Below are 27,930 nucleotides of genomic sequence, written 5' to 3'. Positions count from 1 at the left end.
CTCCAGCTCTGCACAGCTGCTGCACATGCAGGGTGCCAGGGAGCCCATCCCCAGTAAGGCTCAAACTCCAGCACTGCGCCTGGATGCAATTTGCTGCAGCTCCCCAAAGGCCCTTGTCCCCACAGAGAGTCTCTGCAGTTCCCTGGCCCTGGGCCCAGGCACTCCTGGACCTGAGTAGGATGTGCCTATCCAAGGGAAGTGGAGAAAGAGGGGCTTGTCCCCAGGCAGTCCCTCGGAGCTAATTGGGCAAAGAGAGGTGTCCTGTGAGGAGGAGGGATAATGGTCCCTTGCCAGCATCTCTGATAAGCCCTGTTTGCCCAGGGCCCGAGGCACCAGGAAGACATTCAGACACCTTGGGCTTCCAAGCTGTTAAAATCCACTGAGAAGTGGTTCCTGAGAGCTGTTCATGGCTGTGATTCCTTTTGGACATTCCAGGGTATTAGTGAAGGGTTCTGCTTCTCTCTTTCCCAGGGACACTGTGGATCCATCCGAGATGTGTTGTGGGCATGCTGGGAAAGCATTTCAGGCACCTGCCTTGACTGTTTGCTCTGGAACTTGCCCAAGGAGCCGCAGGGCCCACAGGGGAAGATTTTGCTTGGGAGTGTTGCTGCTTTGTGCCCCATGGAGGAGAGAGCAGAGTGTCCCCATGGGGGATTCTTGACCTCATGGACAAGTGCTGTGACGTCTTTGGTGTGCTGACATTGGTTTGGACAAGAATTGAGGAAGTGTCCGCAGGGTCCTAATTAGGGAACGTTGGCCCAGGAGAGCTCCAGGCTGCCTTGGAGATCAGTGCCAATCAGGGGGATGGCATTGGACGGCCGCTGACCACGTGCCAACGGCCGTGGGAGAATGAGCTGGACACGCACAGAGGCTCCCAGTGCAGGCAGATTGGCCCCCAGCTGCAGGGACGCCATGGGAATGTCCCTGCCTCCCTCGGGGCTGTGTCTCAGCCCTGCAGAAACTGTCCCTGCTCTTGTGCCAGCATTTCAGGAAGGATGAGTTTCCCCTCTCCTAGCGACTGTGTCTTCTGTAGAAACAATTGACAAGAGGGTCCTCAGCACAGGAAAGACTCGGACCTCGTGGAGCACTTCCAGAGGGGGCCACCAAGATGCTCGGGGGACTGGAGCAGCTCTGTGACAGAGACAGGCTGGGACAGTTGGACCTGTTCAGCCTGGAGCAGAAAAGGCCGTGGGGACACCCCATTGTGACCTTTCAGACTTCAAAGCACCTCCTCGGAAACCTGTGGAGAAATGTTTCCGTGGGGCCTGTGTCAAGGGGACAAGGGGAGATTGTTTTCAACTGAAAAAGAGGGTGGGTTCAGAGCAGAGATAAGGGAAAATTCTTGATGCTGAGAGTGGTGAAACGCTGGCACAGATTTCCCAGCGAGCTGGTGGATGCCCCGTCCCTGGAAACATTCCAGACCACATTTGACGGGGCTCTGAGCATTCTGATGGAGTGAAAGATGTCTCTGCTGCCACCCAGAAGGAGGCCCTGCCCTGGAGTGTCGGGTACCGGAGTGCTCGGTGTCTCTTGTAGGATGCAATTCCCCCAGGAAGCAGGGGGAACACACAGCACCACTGTGAGCAGGAGCATCCTGCCACGGAGACGGGAATATTCTGGATGCAGAGGCTCAGGCTGCCCTGTTTGGCTTCTGTGTAGATGGAGACAAGTGTCAGAAGAGACTGAGAACCAGGAGCCCCCACCGTGTCTCTGAGTCCCCTTGATTCCCTGAGGCCCCACAGTGTCACAGGTTCTCCTTTGGGCCACGAGGTCCCCCGGTGTCACAGGGTCCCTCTGGTCCCATGAGCCCTTGTGGTGTCACAATGGTCCTTGGTTCCACCAGGCCCCACATTGTTACAGAGTCCCCTTTCTGCTGTGAGGTCCCACATTGTCTCAGGGTCGCCTTGGCTCCATGAGGCCCCACATTGTCACAGGTTCCCCCCTTTCTGCCATCAGGTCTCATATTGTCACAGGCCCCCTTGGGTTCCTTGAGGCCCTGCAGTGTCACAATGGATCTTTGGTTCCATGAGGCCTCACAGTGTCACAAAGGATCCCTGGGAACCACGAGTCCCTCAGGGATCACAATGGATCCTTGGTTCCATGAGGCCCCACAGTGCCCCAGGGCCTGTGGATTCCACAAGATCCTGGAGTGGCACAGGGTTCCTTTGGTTCCATGTGTCCCCGGGTTGTCACAATGTCCCCACGGATCCAGGAGGTTTTGCAGTGTCACAGACGAGCAGCACTGAAGTGGGAGCAGCACCAGGGGAGGTTTTGCAGCTGTGCTGGAACAGCAGCAACAGCAGCAGCCACGGAGCAACAGTGGAACAGCGGTGGAATGCAAGTCCCGTGAGCAGCAGCTGAGGGAGCTGGGGTTGTTTATCCTGGAGAAGAGGAGGCTCAGGGGGGACCTTCTCACTCTCTACAACTCCCTGACAGGAGGGGGCAGCCAGGTGGGGCTCGGTCTCTTCTCCCAGGGAACACAGACAGGACAAGAGGACACAGCCTTGAGCTGCAGCAGAGGAGGTTTAGGCTGGAGATTAGAAAGTTTCTTCACAGAAATGGTGATTGGGCACTGGAATGGGCTGCCCAGGGAGGTGGTGGAGTCGCCGTCCCTGGAGGTATTTCAGGAAAGACTGGATGTGGCACTCGCTGCCATGGTCTGGTGACAAGGTGGTGTTGGGTCACAGGTTGGACTGGATGATGTCACAGGTCTTTTCCAACCTGGTTAATTCTGGGATTCTGTGATTCAGTGCAGCAGCGGTGGAACCTTGGTAGAAAAAGAGTGGGAAATGGCCCAGCAGCTGTGGAGCAGCACCTGAGATGCCCAAGCTGCGGGACACAGAGCGGGTCTGAGCGCTGTGTCCTGCGGGAGCCAGCCCCACACACCAGAACCATGCCCGTCAGGCTGACCCAGAGCAGAGGGCAGCGGCAGGAATTGCTGCTGGGCTGCGGAAGGCGCGGATCCAGCGCGTTTGATGGTGACTCGGGGGTTGGATCCTGGTTGTTGGCGGCCACCTTTGGTGGTAGCGGGACACTTTCAGTTCATCTGAAGTCATGAACTCAGGAGAAAGTCAGCACAAAAGGAATCAAGTGGCCTTTTCTGCTGCAGGGAAACACATCTTGGTAGAGGTGTAATGATTTCTGATGTAGGAAGCAAACGGAGTCAAGTTTTGGCCTGTGGTTTTGTTCTAATCCAGGGACAGTTTCCAAAATGATGCAAGTTGTGGTGAAAAACCAGGAACGTGCCTCAGCATGGGGATGTTGCACACTGAGTACAGAGCTGTTTGTGGTGGTTATGATCAAGAAAACAATTGGAATTCTTGTCCCTATTTCACTCTTTCTCCCTCTCTCTCTGGGAATGGGTCTCCAACACTCCCTGCAGCTCTGCTTTCCATGATCTGCTCCTCTGGAGTTGGGCTTGGCCAGCTGAGCAGCGGGAAGCAGGAGGATAATGGACCATTCCAACTGCAGACTTCCTTTTTGTAGCCTCTGGATTTCCAGCATTTAGAAATTGTCATGTGTAGCGGGTTGAGTTCGAAACTGGGCAGAAACACCAATTAAATGTAGTGGTTTTGGTTCAAAATATTCATTACTTACTTATTTTCCTTCAGTGAGATAAGAATTAGGAGAAAAGCAAAGCAGGCACAAACCTTAAACAGTTGCAGTACAATGAAAGAGTTTTATTACTAATAGAATTAAAAGTAAAGAGACAATAACAAAACAAAATTAAAGCAAATCCCCCCCCCCCCCCCAGCACTTCTCTCCTTTTACCTAGCTCACACAAGGGATAACAGAACATGGGATGTTAGTCAGTGTTCCAGTTCTTGAAAAGTCTCTCTCTTATGCTTAAGGGAAAAAAGGGTTTTTCCTTCAGTTGCACGTGGTTCCCAAACTGCCACCAACAGCAGATCCGCCCGGAAACAAACAATCTGCTGTGTGTAGAACAACTCTCCCATGAAAAATCTCACAGTTCCTTCACACTACAAAACATGGGCCATCACATGGGGTTATTCATCTTTTTAAGGATAAGTTCTTTTGGCCTGCACACAAAAACTTTTTCTTCGCCACAAGTCTCTAGCAGCCTCTTACTACTGTATAGCCTGTCATAGGCATTCTTCACAATCTTCACAGGCACACGAAGATACTCCATCCCCCCATGTTCTTCAAATGGATTAAAGAGACAAACAGTTTGTGGTATTACAGTTTCTTACCACGGCATGCAAGAAGGTTTCTTTTAAGCTGCGCGCCAGACTCGCGGCACCGCCCTCTTTTCTCCCGTCGCCATGCTCAGCTCCGTCCCACGGGACTCACTTCTCTTTCTCTCTGACTCTGAAGCCGCCATGCTGAAGAGTGTTCTTGTTCGGGCTTTACCGTGGGGAAAGCCTCGCTCCCTTTGTGCTGCTGGCTGCGTGGTGTCCTCTTCAGTTCAGCACGAAGTGTGCTGGCTGCAGACAGGAGGCTCTGCCGGCTCCCGTTGACTCCGCCAGTCTCCAGAAGCCACGCTGGATGGGTTTAGCTGTGAGCAGTCCATGGCTGGTTTTAGCTGCCTGTGGCTCTGGGACAGTCCCCTCCAGCCACCCAGGGTCCGTGCCACAGCGTTGGGAAAGGGGGAAAGGGGCAGTGGCCCCGGCCCGGCCCGGCGGGGCCGGGAGGCTCGGAGCCCCCCCCACCTCCCAGCAAGCGAGCTCCGACCAAAAGGGGAAGTCCCGCCTTTCTGTGCGGTTTAAATATGTAAATTGTGAGAAGCGTAATTGGTCTTAAAGACTGTCCATCAACTCAGGGTCAACCCAATACATCATGTTTTAAACTTTCTGACCAAATCCCACAGGTCTCACTTCTGCCCTGGCAGAAAACCCTCCTGTGGCCCTGTTTGGGAACGGACCCTCGGAAACACCTCACTGCAGAAGAGTTTTAGTTGGATTTGCTAAGGGATGACAAGAAGATCAGCACAAGGAGGAGGGCTGAGGGAGAGGGAAGGACCAGTTCCTTCCTTTTGTCTTCCCATTGGAAAGTCTCCTGCAGAGGTTGTGCTGCAGCCAGAGACTTCCCGGGCCAAGGGCTGAGGGAAACGATTCAGCTGAGGCACTTGAGGCATCTTGTCCCCGGTTTGTAGCCCTGGATCTGGGAGGGGACTCAGCTGCTCCCCCTGCACCCCACAACCCCCCTGAAATGGGGGATTCCTCCTGCCTCTGCCAGGTGCTCCTTATCCATCCCTAGCCTGGGTGCTCCTGCTCTGAGCTCCCATGGTCATTCCTGGTGGTGGGGAGCAGGAGGGAGGTGTTCAGAGCAAACCTGGGAGGTGCCAGCAGGCTCAGAGATGTGTGGAGGTGACAGTGAGACCGTGACGGGATGTGCAGATGGTCACGGGGACAGGACAACACCTCGGGGATCAACTTCTTGGAGATTTGGGGGAATTTCCTTTGGAAAGCACACACGGACACAGACACACGGACACAGAGCGTAGCTTTGCCAAAAGGATGTATTGATTAGTCAGGGGAAATGGCCCTGGGCTCAAAGGGTTCAGGGGATTCCTCCAGGGATGATCATCATCTCCTCATTCCACTGGTAGGGAAAAGGACACCGTAGTCCCCACAACTTGCAATCCTAAAAGACATTCGCAGAAGGTGACCTCTGGTGCCCACTGGGACATGAGAGGGGCCTTGGCCCCAGCCCTCTCCCTGCAGGCACTGCTCACCTAGGCATCCAGAGAGGCAGCCAGGCGCTTCACCCGCAGAACTTCCTCCAGCTTTTTACGCAGAGCAGGCTGGGGACAAAGGCAGCGTTAGAGACACACTGGGGGCACTGGGCTGCACTGGGAGGAAAAGGGAAAGCAAAGGGGTCCTTGGGGAAGGGGCCTGCGGGCAGCGATGGGGTGCAGGAGCTGCTGTGCTCCTGCCCAGCGGCAGTGGGGTCCTGGCCAAGAGGCACAGCTGGGGCAGGGGCTGCGGCCTGGGCCTTGCAGAGGCTGCTGGGGGGCCTGGGATGGGAATGCAACAGGGGCCCTGGGCAAGGGGTTCCCTGGGAAGGATCCGTGGGGCAGGGGAGGTGTCTGGGGTGTCAGCAGGGCTGCACTGGGCTGTGCTGGGGCAGCATGGGATGACCTGGGGTGTGGTGGCCGTGTGAGGGGAGGGTCTGATACCGGCAGAACTCCTGGTACCCACCAGAGGTGTCTTCAGGATGTCGACATTGTCTACATTCACCTGCAGAGAGACCAGGAGATCTCGCTGGTCACTGGGATGTCCCCGGTGCCAGCAGGGAATGGGGGGACCAAAGTGCCCCCCAATTACCAGAGGGGATGCCCTCCAGTCCCAGCCCCCCACTCACCTCCTGGAGATCATCTTGGGTTCCTTCCAGGAGTGCCTGGGAAAGGACAACAAAGGCTTGGTCTGGATTGGACCTTGTGGAGCTGAGGGGGGAACACGGGTGCAGGGAGCAGAGCGGAGACAAAGGGATGGGAATTCAGGGCCTCCAAGGAGATCTGTTTGGAGTTTGGGGAGACCCAAAGACACTGACCCGGGGTAAATTGAGGAGCCAAGGGACAGGGCTGGGGCCGTGGAAGGGGCGCGGTGTAAGGTACAGGGCAGGAGAAAGGAATTGCGGTGTAGGGACATGGGAGTGCAAGGGAGGGGCTTGGTGGGGAAAGAAGAACAGGGACGGGCGAGGACAAAAGCAACAGGACTGAGAGAGGGTTTGGGAGCTGGGGCTGAGTCCAGGAATGGTATCAGGAGACAGCGCTGCAGTGACCAGGAAGAAAGGCAAAGGACTGGGGGTGGGGGGCCATGGAAGGAAAGGGCTTGGGAATGGTCAGTGGGAGGGCGTTTGGGGAGGCTGGCTAGGACATAGAGGAGAGAGCCGGGAGGAAATTCCTGAAGGGACACCAAAAGGGTGGGATGGGAGGCCAGAAAGGGCAGGGTGTGGGGACCTGTTTGGCTGGTGCCTCACCTTGGCCTGTGCCGGGAGGCACAGCAGGATGGAGAAGAGCAGGGCCACACTGAGCACAGCCACCTTCATCTTCCTCTCGCACTGGGCAGCGCTGGCTGAGGCTGCACCGGGCCAGGAGCACCTTTATCCCTGCCGGGACTCCTCCCTGCACCCTCCCCGACAGCCCCCAGGCCAAAGCCCGGCTTGGCACAGCCCCCAGCCCTGGCCACAAGCCCGGGCCTGGCACAGAGTCCATCCCACCTGCGGCACGCTTCCAGCCCCCTTGCCTGGCATCCCTCCAGCTTCCTGCACGGGGCAGCTGCCCCTGGAAGGGCCCAGGCACCTGCGGGGGCCAAGGCCCTGGGGGGGCAGGGAGCCAAAGGCAGCTGGGGACCCTGTGGGGACAACCCCCACTCCACCACAATCCATCCTCCTGCAGCCCCCACAGCCAGATCCCCCATCTCCTGCTGCCCCTTCCCTCCCAGAGCTTTCCCTGTGGGACAGAGCTGAGCCCAGTCCCAGACCCAATATGTGGGAGAAGAACAGTGTCATGGGCAATGTGATCAACCCCATAACTGCGATCTCCAGTCACTGGAGACACTGGGGAGCACTGGGGAGCACTGGGGGTGGTGATCAGCTGCATACAATGCCAAGGCTTGGGGAATGGCTCCGGTGTGGCATTTTTCTGCTTTGAAGGCCTCAAACCGGTCCCATCTCCAGCCCCAGAGCAGAGTCCAGAGGGGAAGATGCCCTACCCAGACCCTCACACTGTCACACCTGGGCACACCAGAGCACCTGGGGCCCGCTCTGCACAGCTGCCCCACACAGGTCTGCTCCCAGGACCCCATCCCCAACAAGGCTCAGACGCCAGCACTGTCCCTGCCTGGGACATGCCCACAGCTCCCCAAGGCCCTTGTCCCCACAGAGGATCTCTGCAATGTCCTGGCCCTGGGCCCAGGCCTGCGCTGGACCTGAGTCGGATGTGCCCATCCAAAGGGACGTGGAGAAAGAGGGGCTTGTCCCCAGGCAGTCCCTCGGAGCTAATTGGGCAAAGAGAGGTGTCCTGTGAGGAGGAGGGATGATGGTCCCTTGCCAGTATCTCTGATAAGCCCTGTTTGCCCAGGGCCTGAGGCACCAGGAAGACATTCAGACATTTTGGGTTGAGGGGAAGGCTGTGCATAGAGGAGCTGAAGGCAGCCTGGAAGCCTGGGCTCCCTGCTGGCCTGGCAGCAGGGAGAGCCTGTAGAGGGGGGCAGAGCTGGGGACACAGGAAGGCAGAACCATGGGAATGTCTTTGTTTCACCATTCCTTCTCCCTGCTCTCCTGGGTCAGAGGTTCCTGAGGGCTGAACTTACCCTTCCAAAATGGCAACTCCACCACTCCCCTTCCTGTCCTGCTTTTCTGAAACCCCTGGAGCCATTCCCAAGAGCACTGCAACCATGGAGCCATCCCTCCATCTCTTGGAGACATCCAAGTCTCACAACCGCACATCTCTCAGTCTCTGGGTTTTCTTCCCATCCCTCATGATTTGGGATCCAGGCCCTTCAGCGAGGCATTGGAGAGTGTCTGTATCCCAGGAGGGATGCAAGAGGACACCGCCTTGACCTGTCTTGTGGCCATTTCCTGGGCTGCCTTCCTTTCCTGAGTTATCCCCATGGGATCCTTGTCTTGCTGTCTGGGTGCTCTCTGGAACTCTGCCCTTCCCCTGTCGTTGCCAGTTTCAAGCCCTCCTTCCCAGGCTGGCCAAAACACGGGTGTCCCGTTTCTTGAGAGGGATCCGGTCTCTCCCAATGAGCCCCCGAGCTTCCAACAGGCTCCCACGGTTCCTCTGCAAACTCCTCCTCTGTCTGAGATGTGCCACATTCCTTCCAGCTGTGCTTCCCAGACCCATCCACTTCCAAAACCATCGAGCAGCCCCTGGGACAGGAAAATCCTGCTCTGGTTTAGCGATCTGCCTAGAAAGGTGTGAGGAGAAATCTTTTGAGGACACCCAAGCTGCGGATCAAAGGCTGTGGGTAAAAATCTGGTTTGGGTTCTGAAGCCCATGGGAGCCTTGCCTGAGGCTCAAAGATTCCCAGTGTCTCTGGCTTTGTTCTCAGGTGGATCCAGATGCCTGTCCCAGCTTCCAATGTTGCCCTTCCCTGGTCTTAAAATTAAGAACCAAACATGGTTTAAGGGAAAAAGGCTTTTTACCTTGGTATTTATTTAAGGATCTTAAGGTGCATGACTTTGTCCAGGTGGAATGCACCAAAATGCACACGGAAATGCACCCAAAATGCCCACACACGATAGATCGTGTATACAATTTATAGACCTTGCAAATTAGCATATCTAGCAAAGATTCCCCAATGAGAAGCTTAAATTAATAGTGTGATATCCCCCCATCCCGAGGAATTCCGCCCTGGATGGCCCTATCTTAGTTTGCAGGATATGTTCTAGAGAGGACCTTGGTTTCTCAGGATAGCATAGGACTTTCTGGCCCTAAGTGTGAGGCCTCCAAGATGTTTGGTCTTCTGGCTTAACGGAATATTAGGACTATGCTAAATTTTCAGGTTTAAGTAATTACAAGTATGCATGCTAAAAGCACTGAGGACACATAAAAGCTATAAAAAAGGGTATATAAAAGGTATAGATAAAAAAGGCAAAAAATCATCATGGCATCACCAGGAAGGAAAAACCCACAGGGAAGTGATTCCCAAGAGCTGTCCCTGGCTGTGATTCCTGTTGGACATTCCAGGCATTAGGGAAGGGTTCTGCTTCTCTCTTTCCCAGGGACACTGTGGATCCATCCGAGATGTGTTGTGGGCCAGCTGGGAAAACATTTCAGGCGCCTGCCTTGACTGTTTGCTCTGGAACTTGCCAAAGGAGCTGCACATCCCTAGGAAGGCCAAGACTGCTGAATGTCTTCCTGGTGCCTCAGGCCCTGGGTAAAGAGGGCTTATCAGAGATGCTGGCAGGGGACCATCATCCCTCCTCCTCACAGGACACCTCTCTTTGCCCAATTAGCTCCGAGTGACTGCCTGGGGACAAGCCCCTTTCTCCACGTCCCTTTGGATGGGCACATCCAACTCAGGTCCAGGACTGGCCTGGGCCCAGGGCCAGGGAACTGCAGAGACCCTCTGTGGGGACAAGGGCCTTGGGGAGCTGTGGGCATGTCCCAGGCAGGGACAGTGCTGGCGTCTGAGCCTTGTTGGGGATGGGGTCCTGGGAGCACACCTGTGTGGGGCAGCTGTGCAGAGCAGGCCCCAGGTGCTCTGGTGTGCCCAGGTGTGACAGTGTGAGGGTCTGGGTAGGGCATCTTCCCCTCTGGACTCTGCTCTGGGGCTGGAGATGGGACCAGTTGGAGGCCTGCAATGCAAGAAAATGAGATGGTGTGAATTTAGGAACTGCCACACCTGAGTAATTCCCCAAGCCTCAGCCTTGTATGCAGCTGATCACCACCCACAATGCTGAGGCACGTTCCTGGTTTTTCACCACAAATTGCATCATTTTGGAAACTGTCCCTGGATTAGAACAAAACCACAGGCCAAAACTTGACTCCGTTTGCTTCCTACATCAGAAATCATTAAACCTCTACCAAGATGTGTTTCCCTGCAGCAGAAAAGGCCACTTGATTCCTTTTGTGCTGACTTTCTCCTGAGTTCATGACTTCATATGAACTGAAAGTGTCCCGCTACCACCAAAGGTGGCCGCCAACAACCAGGATCCAACCCCCGAGTCACCATCAAACGCGCTGGATCCGCGCCTTCTGCAGCCCAGCAGCAATTCCTGCCGCTGCCCCCTGCTCTGGGTCAGCCTGACGGGCATGGTTCTGGTGTGTGGGGCCGGCTCCCGCAGGACACAGCGCTCAGACCCGCTCTGTGTCCCGCAGCTTGGGCATCTCAGGTGCTGCTCCACAGCTGCTGGGCCATTTCCCACTCTTTTTCCACCAAGGTTCCACCGCTGCTGCACTGAATCACAGAATCCCAGAATTAACCAGCTTGGAAAAGACCTGTGAGATCATCCAGTCCAACCTATGACCCAACACCACCTTGTCACCAGACCATGGCAGCGAGTGCCACATCCACTCTTTCCTTAATTACCTCCAGGGACGGCGACTCCACCACCTCCCTGGGCAGCCCATTCCAGTGCCCAATCACCACTTCTGTGAAGAAACTCTTTCTAATCTCCAGCCTAAACCTCCTCTGCTGCAGCTCGAGGCTGTGTCCTCTTGTCCTGTCTGTGTTCCCTGGGAGAAGAGACTGAGCCCCACCTGGCTGCCCCCTCCTGTCAGGGACTTGTAGAGAGTGAGAAGGTCCCCCCTGAGCCTCCTCTTCTCCAGGATAAACAACCCCAGCTCCCTCAGCCGCTGCTCACGGGACTTGCATTCCACCGCTGTTCCACTGTTGCTCCGTGGCTGCTGCTGCTGCTGCTGTTCCAGCACAGCTGCAAAACCTCCCCTGGTGCTGCTCCCACTCCAGTGCCACTCGTCTGTGACACTGCGGGGCCTCCTGGAACCGTGGGGACATTGTGACACCGCGGGGACACATGGAACCAAAGGAACCCTGTGCCACTCCAGGATCTTGTGGAATCCACAGGCCCTGGGGCACTTTGGGGCCTCATGGAACCAAGGATCCATTGTGATCCCAGAGGGACTCGTGGTTCCCAGGGATCCTTGTGACACTGCAGGGCCTCATGGAACCAAAGATCCATTGTGACACTGCAGGGCCTCATGGATCCAAAGGGACCCTGTGACAATATGAGACCTGATGGCAGAAAGGGGGGAACCTGTGACAATGTGGGGCCTCATGGAGCCAAGGCGACCCTGAGACAATGTGGGACCTCACAGCAGAAAGGGGACTCTGTAACAATGTGGGGCCTGGTGGAACCAAGGACCATTGTGACACCACAAGGGCTCATGGGACCAGAGGGACCCTGTGACACCGGGGGACCTCGTGGCCCAAAGGAGAACCTGTGACACTGTGGGGCCTCAGGGAATCAAGGGGACTCAGAGACACGGTGGGGGCTCCTGGTTCTCAGTCTCTTCTGACACTTGTCTCCCTCTACACAGAAGCCAAACAGGGCAGCCTGAGCCTCTGCATCCAGAATATTCCCGTCTCCATGGCAGGATGCTCCTGCTCACAGTGGTGCTGTGTGTTCCCTCTGCTCCCTGGGGGAATTGCATCCTACAAGAGACACCGAGCACTCCGGTACCCGACACCCCAGGGCAGGGCCTCCTTCTGGGTGGCAGCAGAGACATCTTTCACTCCATCAGAATGCTCAGAGCCCCGTCAAATGTGGTCTGGAATGTTTCCAGGGATGGGGCATCCACCAGCTCACTGGGAAATCTGTGCCAGTGTTTCACCACTCTCAGCATCAAGAATTTTCCCTTTTCTGTGCTCTGAACCCACCCTCTTTTTCAGTTGAAAACAATCTCCCCTTGTCCCCTTGACACAGGCCCCACGGAAACATTTCTCCACAGGTTTCCGAGGAGGTGCTTTGAAGTCTGAAAGGTCACAATGGGGTGTCCCCACGGCCTTTTCTGCTCCAGGCTGAACAGGTCCAACTGTCCCAGCCTGTCTCTGTCACAGAGCTGCTCCAGTCCCCCGAGCATCTTGGTGGCCTCCTCTGGAAGTGCTCCACGAGGTCCGAGTCTTTCCTGTGCTGAGGACCCTCTTGTCAATTGTTTCTACAGAAGACGCAGTCACTAGGAGAGGGGAAACTCATCCTTCCTGAAATGCTGGCACAAGAGCAGGGACAGTTTCTGCAGGGCTGAGACACAGCCCCGAGGGAGGCAGGGACATTCCCATGGCGTCCCTGCAGCTGGGGGCCAATCTGCCTGCACTGGGAGCCTCTGTGTGTGTCCAGCTCATTCTCCCACGGCCGTTGGCACGTGGTCAGCGGCCGTCCAATGCCATCCCCCTGATTGGCACTGATCTCCAAGGCAGCCTGGAGCCCTCCTGGGCCAACGTTCCCTAATTAGGACCCTGCGGACACTTCCTCAATTCTTGTCCAAACCAATGTCAGCACACCAAAGACGTCACAGCACTTGTCCATGAGGTCAAGAATCCCCCATGGGGACACTCTGCTCTCTCCTCCATGGGGCACAAAGCAGCAACACTCCCAAGCAAAATCTTCCCCCGTGGGCCCTGCGGTCCTTGGGCAAGTTCCAGAGCCAAGAGTCAAGGCAGGTGCCTGAAATGCTTACCCAGCTGGCCCACAACACATCTTGGATGGATCCACAGTGTCCCTGGGAAAGAGAGAAGCAGAACCCTTCACTAATGGCCTGGAATGTCCAAAAGGAATCACAGCCATGAACAGCTCTCAGGAACCACTTCTCAGTGGATTTTAACAGCTTGGAAGCCCAAGGTGTCTGAATGTCTTCCTGGTGCCTCAGGCCCTGGGCAAACAGGGCTTATCAGAGATGCTGGCAGGGGACCATCATCCCTCCTCCTCACAGGACATTTCTGTTTGCCCAATTAGCTCTGAGTGACTGCCGGGGGACAAGCCCCTCTTTCTCCACTTCCCTTGGATGGGCACTTCCTGCTCAGGTCCAGCGCTGGCCTGGGCCCTGGGCCAGGGAACTGCAGAGACTCTCTGTGGGGACAAGGGCCTTTGGGGAGCTGCAGCAAATTGCATCCAGGCACAGTGCTGGAGTTTGAGCCTTACTGGGGATGGGCCCCCTTGCACCCTGCATGTGCAGCAGCTGTGCAGAGCTGGAGCCAGGTGCTCTGTGTGGGCACGGTGGCTGAGGCTGGGACAGGGGGAGGGTCAGGGCAGGACATTTTCCCCTCTGAACTCTGCTCTGGGGCTGGAGGTGGAACTGTTTTGGGGCCTGCGAGGAAAGGGAATGGAGTGGTCCAGCTGTGGGAAGGAGCACACCTGAGCCGTTTCCCAAGCCTCAGCCTTGTCTTGGGGAGATCAACATTGCCCAGTGCTCCCCAGTGTCTCCAGTGACTGCAGATTCCAATCACCTGCCTACCCTTGACTCCAAGTCCTCCCACATTCCTGTTTTTCTTGATTCTGGGGTCCTGGAAGAGGGGTCAATGCCCAGCCCTGTTGTCTCAAAGTGCCTGAGTGGGAATAGGGGCAACTGTGCTGGGGCCCAAGAGAGTTTGGGATGGGCTCAGCTCTGGGCTGTCCCACAGGGAAAGCTCTGGGAGGGAAGGGGCAGCAGGAGATGGGGGATCTGGCTGTGGGGGCTGCAGGAGGATGGATTGTGGTGGAGTGGGCGCTGTTCTCACATTGGGATCCAGCTGCCTTTGGTTCCCTGCCCTGCAGGCTGAGAGGTGCCCCTGGCAGCTGGCAGATCCCCTGTCCTGGCAAAGACAGGGGTGCAGGACGGCTCTGCAGGACAGCTCTGGGCACCCCTGGCTGCACCCCCACCTTCACACCCTGCAGCCAGCCCTGGGAGAGGAGGGAGGTGGGGTTTTCACAGGGAGAGGGCTGGATTGGAGGGGATCCTATGGATGTCACCCCAAGACAAGAGACCTCTCAACTCTCCTGACACATTTCTGGGCTTTATTTTTTGTCATTCCCTTCTCTGCTTCCTGGAGATTTTCCTCCTGGACTTGTTTGCCTGGGCCTGATCGGTCCCTGCCACCACTCACAGACCCCAAATCTCTGTGCACTCTTGTATTGGGTTGACCCTGAGTTGATGGACAGTCTTTAAGACCAATTACGCTTCTCACAATTTACATATTTAAACCGCACAGAAAGGCGGGACTTCCCCTTTTTGGTCGGAGCTCGCCTGCTGGAAGGTGAGGGGGGGTTCCGAGCCTCCCGGCCCCGCCGGGCCGGGCCGGGGCCACTGCCCCTTTCCCCCTTTCCCAATGCTGCGGCACGGACCCTGGGTGGCTGGGGGGGACTGCCTCAGAGCCACAGGCAGCTAAAACCAGCCATGGACTGCTCACAGCTAAACCCATCCAGCGTGGCTTCTGGGGACCGGCGGAGTCAACGGGAGCCGGCAGAGCCTCCTGTCTGCAGCCAGCACACTTCGTGCTGAACTGAAGAGGACACCACGCAGCCAGCAGCACAGAAGAGCCAGAGCAGGAGCACCTTGGGACCTGCAGAGTGAGGAGAGCAGAGAGGAACAATATTGGGACTGGGGGAACCCCGGCAATCTGGAGGAGAGGGAATCTGGAAAGGGTGAACCCTGTGATTGCCTGCACCCTGAAGTGGGGACCTCAGAGAGGGGGGACCTCAAGGATTGCCAGGACCCTGAAGTGGGAAAGGGGGGATGCCTTGGAGCCCTGGCTCCCTGAAGCAGAGAATAAGGGGAGAAGGGACCCCAGGACTCCCAAAGCCCCCCAGCATTCCAAAGTGAGGGGATGCCAGAGAAGAGGGACACAAAGGATCTCAGAGTTTGGAGATCAAAGTGGGGGAGCCTTGGAATTCCAGGGACCCCAGGCAGCCTGGGGTGGGTGGGGACCAAGCAGATGGGGGAAACCCAATACATTGAGGACCCCCAGCAGCTGGGACACGAGGGAGCCCCCAGAACCTCAAAGTGGAGGGACCAGAGAGGGGGAACTCGCAGGAGGCTTCTTTTGAACTGAATCTTGGTGTTTTGGAGGTTTTTATGGACACCAGAGGCCCGGTGACTTCTAGAGATGGACTTGGGCAGGAGGAACCCCCAACCCAATGCGCTCACACCTTGTTTTTCCCCATTGCAGGAGTTCCCATTCCCAGACCTTGGTTGGATGGAGGAGAAAGCTGTGAGGAAGAGGAAGATGCCCCAGGACAGCCAGACAGGTGAGGCAGAATTCACTGCCCCTTTCCCCCTCTCTTCTGCTCCATGTCTCAGCCCAGCATCACCCCTGGCTGCAGGACAACCCTGCTGCCGACGCCATCCTGCCAAGGATGAGCTGGGGGATCTCCTTCCCCTTCCCTCTGACATGGAAGCAAATCCCATCCTCTCTTTGTCCTTCCTCCCCCAGACAATGAGCTGAGGATGGAGACCAGGAAGGGCAAATTCCCCCGACAGAGTCTTGTGGAAGAGGTCATTTTGAGTGGCTCCACGTCACAGGAATGCAACGGGAAGGTAAAGCCCCAAAGATCCCACACAAAGAGGGGCTCCAAACCCAGCCCAGGGTGCTCCAAGGAGGAAAGACCCACCCTGTGCCGGGATGGCAGCTGGAGCTCCAGCCAGAGCTCAGACCTGGTGGTCCATGAGCAGCTTCATGATAGGGAGAAGCCCTATGAATGTGGTGAATGTGGGAAGAGCTTCCACTGCAGGTCTGACCTGATCCGCCACGAGAGGATCCATACCGGGGAACGGCCCTACAAGTGCTTGGAATGTGGGAAGGACTTCAATGTCAGCTCCAGCCTGATCCGCCACCAGATGACCCACACAGGGGAACGGCCCTACAAGTGTGGGGAATGTGGGATGAGGTTCAGCAGGAGCTTGGCCCTGATTCACCACCAGAGGATCCACACCGGGGAGAAGCCCTACGAGTGTCCTGAGTGTGGCAAGAGGTGTCGGGACAGCTCCACTCTCCTCCTGCATCAGCGGATTCACACAGACGAGAGGCCCTTCCGCTGCCCCGACTGTGGGAAGGGCTTCTGCCGCAAGTCTAGCCTTGTCCCCCATCAGCGCATCCACACTGGGGAGAGGCCCTACAAGTGTCCTGAGTGTGGGAAGAGCTTCATCCAGAGCTCTCACTTGACTAAACACCGACGGAGCCACCGGTAAGGGAAGCCCTGGGACCACCCCAACTGCAGGAAAAGCTTTGTCTGCTGCCCCAACTTCATCCTCCATCAGAGAACCCACTTTGCAAAGAGACCTGGTGACCCACATTCCTGGTGATCCATGTTGGGAAGACACCTGGATGGTGATCTCCTTATTCTGGTTTCTCACAAGCACCTGGGTGAACACAGGGGCGGGGTTGGTGGTGTTGCAGTTTTCCCTGTAAGTAACTTCTTTGTCTTATCCCTTCTGTTATCAATATTGTTGATGTTCCTGTTTGTTCCTTATCTCGTTGCTGTTCCCAGTAAATTGTTCTTATCCCAGCCCAGGATCTTTGTCTTTTGTGCTTTCCATGCGAGGCAGTAGGGGAGTGAGAGGCGCCGCGGTTTTAGTAGGAGCATGAAATGGGGGAATATCATTCCTAAACCACGGCACAAGCAGTCAAAGGGCTTCCATGGTGACATCCCAGGCTTTTCCTGGCATGATAAAAAAGCTGTGGGGTCAGAGGCAGTCAAAGCCATTGCATGGTGACATCCCAGGGGACTTCATGTTGCTGGGGCATTGATCTGTCACAGGTACTCCCAGGGGCTCCACAGTGACATTACAAGTGTCTCCAGGCTGCTAAAGAGCCACGAGGTCACTGGCAGTGACAGAGGCTCCACGGCGATATCCCAGGGGTCTCTAGGCTCCTAAAGATGCATTAGTCACACACAGCCACAGGGACTCCACGGTGACATCACAGTTGTCTTCAGCCGGCTCTGAAGCTGAGAGCTCACAGACAAGCGCAGGGGCTCCACAGTGACATCTCGGGGGTCTCTGGGCTGCTAAAGACCCGGTCACAGGGGCTTCATGTGAAATCCCAAGGGTGTCTCCTTCCAAAGGGCCATGAGCTCACACATACTCACAGGGGCTCCATGGTGACAACAGACGTGTCTGTATGCTGACAAGGAGCCGGGATGTCACAGTCAGTGACAGGAGTCCAGTGGTGAAATCCCCGTGCTGCTAAAGAACCGTGAGGTGACGGACACTCACAGGGGTTCCATGGTGACATCCAGGAGTCCCCAGGCTGCCACAGAGCCGGGATGTCACAGACACTCACAGCGTTCCTGCCATGGGCAGAGTGGGAGCTTCAGGCGATGTTTATTAGAGAAGCTGCCATTGGGTCATGAGGTGCAGAAGGGATCCCCAAACACTCCCCATAGATCCCGAAATCCCTCCAGGACCCCCAGGCTTTCTAAACTCCTTCTGTGAGGGGAGCCTGGGAACGGCTGGATGTAGGTACAAAAATGCTGTTAGTGAGGATCTTCTTGTTATTCTTCTAAGTCCGTGAGAGACTTTTCTCTCTCACAGAAGAGGTAGCAGGGAATGTAAACAACCAAGCCACCTGCAACCTTGGAAAGTCTTGTTTATGGTATAGTAGAAAATATTTTGATAATGGATGTTTTAGGATTTTGGCCAATCACCCCCAAGGGGTGGCTGGTCCTTTGTCCAATTAGACTATGAAGAAAAAAGTCTATAAAAGAGTTTGTAAAATAATTAAATCAATCACTCTTGCTGCACAATTCCTGCCTGCTGGATCTTCTCCTCCTCCTCCTCCTCCCTATGGCTGCGGGACACGGTGATATACCGTAGGAACCAGGCCTGCGGTAATATTTGGTGCTGCCCGAGGTGATTTGCACTCTCTGACGTGTCCTGCACGCTGCGAGCCAAGCCGAATTCCTGTAGAGGTACGCTGTTTCTTTTACCCCCCCGGGACCGGGAGGTCCGACAGGACTGAGAAATGGCGAACAGCGGCTCACAGAACGACGCTGTCGTACTGGTCTGGAAAGGTGAGTTTAGCATATTGCGCACCTCCATTCCTGAAAACTCAGTTCGGGAATTATTAGACTGGGCTGCTTTAGAAGGGATTTCCATGGACAGAGATACTGCCCTGGACTTTTCCTTATGGCAAGAGCTCGGATGCACTGTCCGACACGAGCTCCCGACTGGGGAGCCGGCAGCGTTAGAATTACACAAAACCTGGCGGTCGTTATTTATTCTGCTGACAGCCCTTGACTGTGACAGCAGGGCTGGATCGCCTGTCTCGGTGATGAGTGACGGAGGAATGTCCGAGGGGGGCCCCGCTGACTGGGCTTCCGGGGCAAGTGATGGTGGATTTGGAATAACCCCCCCGGCTCCACAGGCAGAGCCTGCGCCGGCTCACCCTGCACACTCGCAGGACTCCGCAGCCCCCAGGGACCCCGCGCCGCCAGAGGCGGGGGGGGTCAGGGCAGAGGCCGGGCGCACAGCCTGCCTTGCCGTTCGGCTGGACGGCGGCCACGGCTTATCCAGGGCCGCAGATCAGCGGCTTAGCCAACTGGACCCCCTGAGTGGCTCCTAGTTCGGTTCCGTATGCACCTGGATCTAACTTAGCGGGCGTAGCGCCGGGCGTGCCCTTCTCGGGACTGCCTGGCTATGGCCCGCTGCCCTCCCTGGCGCTGGACTGTTCTGCGCAGTCGCAGAACCGAACCATGGACCTTTTTATGCAGCATTTGCCCTTTCTGGCAGAGCTACGAAACCTATCCCGTGGGATGGAGGACTTGCTCAGCCTGTTAGAGCGGCGAATGCCCGAGCCCGCGCCGCAAGCGGCGCCAGCGCCGGCCGTGTCCCCCCGCCAGAAGCGGGAGCCGCGGCTCCGAGCCGAGAAACGGCGCGGCCGGCGGCGAAACCGGGAACAGCGCTGCCACGGGAAAACCCGGAAGCGGCGGCGGCTGCTGAGCAGCGGGAGAGGCGGCGGCGCCGGGAGCGTCCGCAGAGAACGGACCGGCAGCGGCGCCGGGAACGGCCGCAGAGAACGGACCGGCAGCGGCGCCGGGCGCGTCCGCAGAGAACGGACCGGCAGCGGCGCCGGGAACGGCCGCAGAGAACGGACCGGCAGCGGCGCCGGGAACGGCCGCAGAGAACGGACCGGCAGCGGCGCCGGGAACGGCCGCAGAGCGCCGGCCAGAGACGGCGGCGCCGAGCGCGCCCGGGGAGCGCGAAACAGCAGCGGAAGCAGCGACTGCGCCGAACGCGGCTGCTGTGCGGGAGACGGCCGCGGCGCCGGGCGCAGCCGTAGCCCCAGAGTCGGCTGCAGCTTCAGTACCGGCTCGGTCGGATCTGGCCGAGACGGCCTCCCGTAAAGAGACTGCTGTAAAAACTGCCGCGCAGCCAGCTGCAGTCTGTCCTGTCTGTTCTGGCTCTGGCGAACTTAGCCAAGGTGTCCCCCCTCCCCGTACATTTCTGTTCTCTCCCAGCAGCCCAAAGTTGCCTTTGCCTGATGATTCCTCGTCAGGCAGTGAGGCAGATGAGGTTCTGGCCCCAGGTCGTCAGGCGGCTGTAGCCGCGTGGAGAAGAAAGAGGCTGCGCCGGTCTCGGCCCTGGACCTTTCCGGACTGCACGGTAACAGTGCGTCCGACGCATCGTAATCGCTTCCTAGAGTCTCTTAAGATGCAAGCATTGGGGGAGGGTGACTGGAGGTTATTAGAAATCCTTGGCATGCCAAATAGATCTGAGGATTCTGGAGCTAACCGGGGAGCTGTTACACTCCATCCACAGGCTGTGCCCGAAGTTCAGGATGGTACTGGTTCCCCAAAAGAGATCCAAGCTTTCCCAGTGTATAAGGCTCTCCCAGATTCAGGAGAGCATGACAAGCATGAGGTAATTGCTTGGAAAGTTGCCCAGGACCTCCAATCCAAAGTGGCACAATATGGGCTAGGTTCTGCTGAGGTTATGCAGATAATAAGGGTGATAAATACAGATTTGCTTTCTCCATTTGATATCAGACACTTAGGTCAAATTCTATTTCAACCTGTACAATTTACAGTTTTTGAAACAACCTGGAGAAAGCTGGCCAACAAGGCTGCATTAGCAAATATGCAGCTCCCTGCTGCTGATCCTAGACAGACAGCAGGAGTGGATGCTTTGATGGGGACTGGTCCCTTCTCTGATCCCAGTCTACAGGGTAACTTGCCCTCTAGCATCCTGCAGCAAGCTCAACAGGTCGGCATGGCTGCCCTGTTGAAAACCATAGAGTTGTCAGCACCCAGAAAGCGATATACTGAAATAGTTCAAGGCAAATCAGAGTCATTCCTTTCTTTTGTAGAGAAAGTCGCTGCTTCTCTCGAGAAGCAGGTTGAGGATGACGGGCTAAGACAGTTATTGTTAAGGCAGTTAGTGAGAGATAACGCAAACGAGGAGTGCAGAAAGATCATAGATGCCTTACCAGGGGACGCTGAGGTAACAGACATGGTCGAAGCCTGCGCTAAGGTGGGATCTGGGAACCAGGGAAGGTCTGCTTTGGCTGCGTTCCTGCAGCCTGTTCACGCATCTTCTGGTCGTGAACCAAAGCAACCAAAACAGGCGAAAAAACGGAAGCGGCCTAAGCCAAGCCAAAAAGAGAACACAGCGATCCCCCAGTGCAAGAGGTGTGGCAGGCCAGGGCATTGCACGGGCTACTGTAGATCCCGGACTCATGCCGATGGTCAGCCGTTGTCGGGAAACTTCCGCCGGGGTGCAAGGAGGGGGAATTGCTCTCCGATGCAGTCGCTCCCCCAGAGAGTGGCACAGGCACAGGCACAGGCCTACCCAGCCACCCTAGAGACAGCACCCAGGGATCAGACAGCACCCAGGGATCAGACAGCACCCAGGGATCAGACGGGTTTGACGTCCACACCGCAGCCGCAGTCGTCTTAGACTCTAGCGGTATTTATAAGGTTCCCTTGGACGCATATGGACCCTTAGCCCAGGGATCCAGTGCGATGATGGTGGGAAAACCTGACGTTGCCCATCAAGGAATCTTAGTGCACTCAGGAGTTATTGATGCTGACTTTAAAGGTCAGATTTGCGCTATGGTCTCCACGCAAAAACCCCCTGTAACTATTCCTGAAAAGACCTGCCTTGCTAAATTAGTGCCTTTTAAGTCTTGTGTCCCCAGGATAGAGCAACAAACTCACGAAGATAACGGCAGTGGATCTACGGGACTTCCGCAGGCCTTCTGGACTGCAGACATCTCTGACCAAAGGCCACAGATGACATGTACCCTGATCCTGCCAAACGCCCGTCCACCCCGGACTCAGCTTCGAGGTTTGATTGATAGGGGTGCAGATGTAACGATCATCTCCTTCTCTGCATGGCCTCCCTCATGGCCTTTAGCCCCGGTGGGATCGGCCATCGCAGGATTAGGAGGAACCACACAGAGCTATTTAAGCGAACGGCCTGTGATGGTGAAGGATTCAGAGGGGCACCCAGCTACAATTAGGCCTTATGTTGCTACCACTCCCCTTAACCTTTGGGGACGGGACGTGTTGGCAGCTTGGGGCGTACGGATTGGGACAAATTTTTAGCAGGGTCGCTGTGCGTAAGGGCGCACAGTATCCTACACTGCCCTTGAGGTGGTTGATTAACCTACCAATCCGAGTCAGACTCTGCTCAGTTGGTCGAATTAAGGGCTGTTACCATGGCTTTTCAGCGATTCTCACAGGAACCTTTGAATTTGGTTACTGACTCTGCTTATGTAGCAGCTATCACCCAACGCTTAGATTGTTCACTTCTGAAGGAGGTGAACAATGCGGCTCTGTTTTCGCTGTTGCAAACCTTGTGGTCTGCAATTCAGGCTCGAGTGCATCCGTATTACATTCTGCACATTCGAAGCCACACCAATTTACCAGGGTTTCTAACAGAAGGCAATGCCAGGGCTGACATGCTGGCCAACCCTGCGTGGGTAGGGCCTCAGCCTGACAGAATTGCACAAGCCAAGGCATCGCACGGTTTCTTCCATCAAAGTGCACATACCCTGCAGAAGCAGTTCCATTTAACGCCAACCGAGGCGCGCGACATTGTCAGCGCTTGTGCTGACTGTCACGGACTTGCTGCGCCTTTGCCAGTGGGGGTAAACCCCAGAGGGCTAAAAGCCTTGCAGATTTGGCAGACGGATGTAACTCACATCCCAGAATTTGGTCGGCTGAAATATGTGCACGTGTCTATTGACCCTTTCTCCTCGGCTATGTGGGCTACTGCTCACACTGGAGAGAAGGGCCGTGATGTCATTGCCCACTGGAAATTGGATTTCTCAGTCCTGGGCGTGCCAGCTTCCGTGAAAACAGATAATGGTCCTGCCTACGCCTCGGAGAAGACGCGGCAGTTCTTACACCTATGGGGTGTAGACCATACCTTTGGTATCCCACATTCTCCTACTGGCCAAGCCATTGTCGAACGTGCTCATGGTACCTTGAAGCATGTTTTGGACAAACAGAAAAGGGGAATGCATGGAGAAACCCCACAGAGCCGACTAGCAAAAGCTTTGTATACAATTAATCACCTTACAGTACCACAAAATTCAAATAATCCTGTTATTCTGAATCATTTCCTCTCATTGCAGTCTGCAGGCGACAGACAGCTGCCCCGGGCAAAAGTCTGGGTGCGGAATTTACTCACTAACCAGTGGGAAGGCCCTCATGAGCTTATCGTTTGGGGTCGTGGGTGTGCTTGTGTTTCCACAGATACTGGGGTATGGTGCCTACCTTCAAAATGCGTTTGCCCTGACCTACGGCAGCAGAGGCAGAACAGGCAACCTCCAAATGATGGCCAGAACGCCAACCATCCAAATGGCGACCAGAATGTAGATCATCAGCCTAATGACTCTTGTGATGATGACCAGGATGTCGACCATCAGGCAGATGGTCCTTCTACAAGCAGAGACTGGGATGGTCCTTCCACCAGCAGAGACTGAATTTTAAATTTCTTGTTATGGAGTCAGATAGTTAAAGCCTTAAGGACATATTTAGAATAGATAACTGATGTAGATTTCTATTTAGGATTAATAGTAGGGTTGTTATCTTATAAAACAAAAAGGGGGAATTGTAGGTACAAAAATGCTGTTAGTGAGGATCTTCTTGCTATTTTCTAAGTCCGTGAGAGACTTTTCTCTCTCACAGCAGAGGTAGCAGGGAATGTAAACAACCAAGCCACCTGCAACCTTGGAAAGTCTTGTTTATGGTATAGTAGAAAATATTTTGATAATGGATGTTTTAGGATTTTGGCCAATCACCCCCAAGGGGTGGCTGGTCCTTTGTCCAATTAGACTACGAAGAAAAAAGTCTATAAAAGAGTTTGTAAAATAATCAAATCAATCAATCTTGCTGCACAATTCCTGCCTGCTGGATCTTCTCCTCCTCCTCCTCCTCCCTATGGCTGCGGGACACGGTGATATACCGTAGGAACCAGGCCTGCGGTAATAGCTGGATCCAATCCCAGCCCCAGATTTTGGCAAGGGTTTATGTTGATTTGGCAAGGATTGGACAGGTGGAATTGAAGCTTTATGTAAATTGTCCCACGGGATGAGTAATAGCAAACCAGATCTATTTATATAAATACAGATCTAATTGATTACCCTCATGATTAGAGAAAAAGATCTTAATCGGAATTATTTACTGTACAGTATAGGAGCTGTAACAACTATTACAATCTAGTGCTCTAGGACACAATTTTGAAGCACTTGTATTAAAGCAGAACCAGTCATTAAGCAGAGATTGATGTCACTCACCCAGATCAATGACCGTGAGCAAATCTCTGTGACTCGGCCTTGAGCAGTGACCTTGAGGAGTGTCCCCACTCCAGGGAGGGATCCCCACCTCCCCCAAGAAGGGAAATGTCAGAAGACGTTGCCATTAAAATTTGGGATGAGGCTTTTCTAGTCTGAGGCGCTGCCCTGTCACTCAGATGTGCCCCAGCTGTGCCAACTCCACAGCTCTGGAGAAGCTTTCAGTGGTGTCACTTGGTTGGTTATTTCTTTCTCCAGGGATTTTACCAGATCTGCCACAGCTGCAGCTCCCTCTGAGGATGTTGAACTTTGAAATGGAGGAGTCAGGCTGGTTTCTGCATTCTTCACCCCAAAAGCAGCGTGACCTCCCTTCTGCATTCCCCACGGGGGGCTTTGCAAACAGGGCCTTGTTGGAGCTGTTTGAGCCCATTCCAGGCAGAGCCTCCTGCTCCAGCAGGAACTGCCTTTCCTGTGCCATGACCAGGGCAGACCCTGCTGCAGGAGAAGCCCCAGGCCAGCCCAACACATTGAAGGCCTCAGTGCAGAGTGCCATGGTGGGAGCTGTGCCAGGGAGAGCCTGAGACACCAAAGGCACCTTGGCAGCAGCAGCTCCTTGCAGGGCATGGCCAGAAGCCTCCCTGGCCAAGCCGGCCCAGTGGCCAGCACGGCAGAGCTGCTGCTTCAGGGGGTGACTTCTGGCTGGGCTCTGCTCCACCCCACAGAGTGTGAGCTGAGCACTGAGTCTGGCATAGCCCTTGTGCCTGAGCCCTGCACAACCTCAAGGTCACCTGCGGCAGCCTGGCTCTGTCAGGCCCTGGGGCAGGGCAGAGGGAAAGGCCAGAGCAGGGGCTGGCTTTGGCTGCTGAATGTGGGCTCCAGCAGAGATGAGGAGTTGAGCGAGTTGAATATGAGCTCACTGCTGTGACATGGGCCTGACTGACAAATGCTTGGTCTCAGGAATATCTTGGGGACAAGATGTTCATCACAAAACCACTCATCCCTGCAGAGACAAGACCAGGACAGAGGAAAGGAGAGAGCCAGGCCCAGGGGACAGGGCTGGAATGGTGATGGCTGTGAGGTCACTGCCGCTGCAGCAGCCTGGCTGGCCCCCAGCAGACATTCTGGCCAGAAGCATTGTGAGGTCACACAGCACATCAGGGAACCCCCACAACAGGAATTCCATCCTTGGGGAGTGGAGGGGTTGCCACAAACCTCCTGACCTTGAAGAATTTTGCGATGGAGCATCGTTCTCTGCCTTGCACAGCTGCAGTTCTGTGCCACTCTCACTGTAAAGTATTCCCTCCTTAGATCAAATCTAAATTCCCCCTCATTCAGTTTAAAGCTATTGCCCCTTGTTCTGTCACTGCAAGGTTTGGGAAAAAATAACACTCCATTTTTCTTGGACCTCGATCACTATGTTTCCATTTTCAAAGACCTTCAAGAGAACCCAAAAATCTCCCAAGATGGGCTTTGGAGGCCTCATCACAAAACCAGCAGGTAGAAGCTGAGGGCCCTGGGCGCAGCTTGTGGAGACTGAGGACAGAAGAGAAGTAGCCTGGGAGGGCTTGAAGGGAGGTTTCAAAGATGGAGGAGCTTTTCTTCATTGTATAAAACAGCCTGACAAAGAAGTAATGGCACCAAGGGCAGCTGGGCAGCCCCAGACTGGACACCAGGAGAAAGGTCTTTCCCTCCCAGGGAAGTGCTGTGCTGCAAGACGTCCCCCAGAAGGAGTCTGGAGCAGCCCAAGGCTTTGTGTGCCCAGGCAGAGGCAGGCAGGACACAGAGCTGCCAGCAAAGGAAGGGGCCGGCAAGGTGGGGCAGCCGGGGGGATGAGGACAGCCTGCAGGGACAGAGGCGCAGGGCAGGGACAGCGTGGGACAGCCTGGGCTGCAGAGGGCAGAGGGATGGGCAGCGGCTGCAAGGCCCTGACAGAGCCAACTTGTGCAGCACTTTGGCCACGGCTGCTGTCCCTGGCCCTGAGGCCAGGAGGGGACAAGTGACCCTTGCAGCCCTGGGGCCTCAGTGCCTCCTTGTCCCTGCTCAGCAGCCTGGCAGGGGCCGCCCCATGGTGCTGCCCTGGGCACTGCACATCCCCACATCCCAGTGCCCCGGGAAGAGCCCCGCGCACTGAGGGAGGGACAGGATCTGCCTTGCCAGGGGCTGGGGCTCAGGCCTTGGCCCTTTGGAGTCATGGAACACATCCAGGTTTCCTCAGCCTCACAGACACCTTCCCTTGCTTGTCCCCACCTGCCATCACTGCCTCCAGTGTTCTGCTCTAACTGGAACCTGGGGACACTTCCTCATCCTCAGTGTTCCTCAGTGGGACCCATTAAAACTTCAGGAAACTTTGGAGATTGATATTGACTTTGAATTCCTGAGAGATTTCTTCAGCTCCCTCTCAGGGACTGATGTTCAGGGCCTCAGCAGCAAGGCCCGAGAGGGTCATCAGAGCCCTTGTGCTGTGTGTGTGCTGCTGAGCTGGGCCGGGCTCCTGGCACAGAGGCGGCTCCTGGCAAGCGGCAGCGCTGCAGAGAGACAGCTGTGGCCAGGAGCAGCTCCTGGGCCCAGCCCAGCAGGGCTGGGGCACTGCCTGCAGCCAGCCCGTAACGCAGCGTTTGGTGCTCCAGGCACCGACTCTGGCGTGCCCCAGGTCAGAGCCAGTCCAGCTGCGTTACTTCTGCCCGTCGCAGAAGCGACTTCGGGATCAGCAAAAGAGCTGCTTGCTGGGCTAGCTCGCTGCCTTCTCGGCAGAGGAAAGACGGCAGGAGCCGATGATGTGGGCTTATGTTAGCTCGGAGACAAAGGAAGAGAGAGGCTGTTTGGGTCGGGCTTCTAACAGGTTTATTGCTAGAAGTTTCGCAACCCGAACAGGCTGGAATGCGATGGGATGCGATGCGATGGGATTGTGATGGGATGGCTCCTGGGAGCCTTGTCCTCAGTTTTATAGGGAATTTGAAAGCCGCGGTGAAAGGGGAAAACAAGCAATGAGCTCCAAGCCAGGGGGAGGATACAATGGAACAAGAACCACTGCGGGAGCGGGAACCGAGAGGCGGGAGTTACAGCAGAGCAGCAGTGAACAACCGAGTAACCGAGAATTTTCCCGAACCGGGGGAGGTGGCTTGTACCCGGGTGCCGCCCAGGGGGTGCGGCTTAGGCTTCTGAGCCGCCCCCTGAGTCTGACTCTTCGGGGAACTCGATCCAGGGGAGGGGCTGGGATTGATTGGCATCACGGAGCCCCAGCCCCGCACTGGGCTGCGTTGCCCCAACAAGCCCGGGCACGGCCCAGAGGCACACAGGGCTTAAAGTCAGCCGGGGCTGCGAAGGTGCTGAGGAGTGACTGCGGCAGAATCACTCCCAGCCCCTGGCACAGGAAGCCTCTGGCTGCAGGACAAGGCAGCTGCAGCTCCTGGAGGGATCTCCTGAGGCTGGAACATCCCAATGCCTGCAGATTCTGTGAGTACAGCTCAGAGCATCTCGAGTGCACGGGAGGTGAAATGCTCATGAAGCTCTGACAATGCTGAGGGTTTCTGATCGCTCCCAGAATATTTCCAAGCCAAGGATTTTGATAAAAATGAGGACATTTCCTGAGACTTTGTTTTCAGTTTCCTACTAGTGGAGAATGGCAGGGAGGGGATATAAATAAAAGGTATTATGAATTTGACAAGTCCTTGAGACATCTGAAGTCTTACTTTTAGTGATCAGTCTTAGTCTGACCTGTCCTTTTTCCAAGCTGCAAACAGAAACTGCCCCCAGCCAGTGCCCTGCAAAGAGGCAGGTTCCTGCAGGG

Source organism: Coloeus monedula (genome assembly GCF_965178545.1).
Source record: "Coloeus monedula genome assembly, contig: HAP1_SCAFFOLD_4, whole genome shotgun sequence".
In the NCBI taxonomy this organism is placed as follows: domain Eukaryota; kingdom Metazoa; phylum Chordata; class Aves; order Passeriformes; family Corvidae; genus Coloeus; species Coloeus monedula.
Note: the sequence above shows the minus strand (reverse complement) of the source record.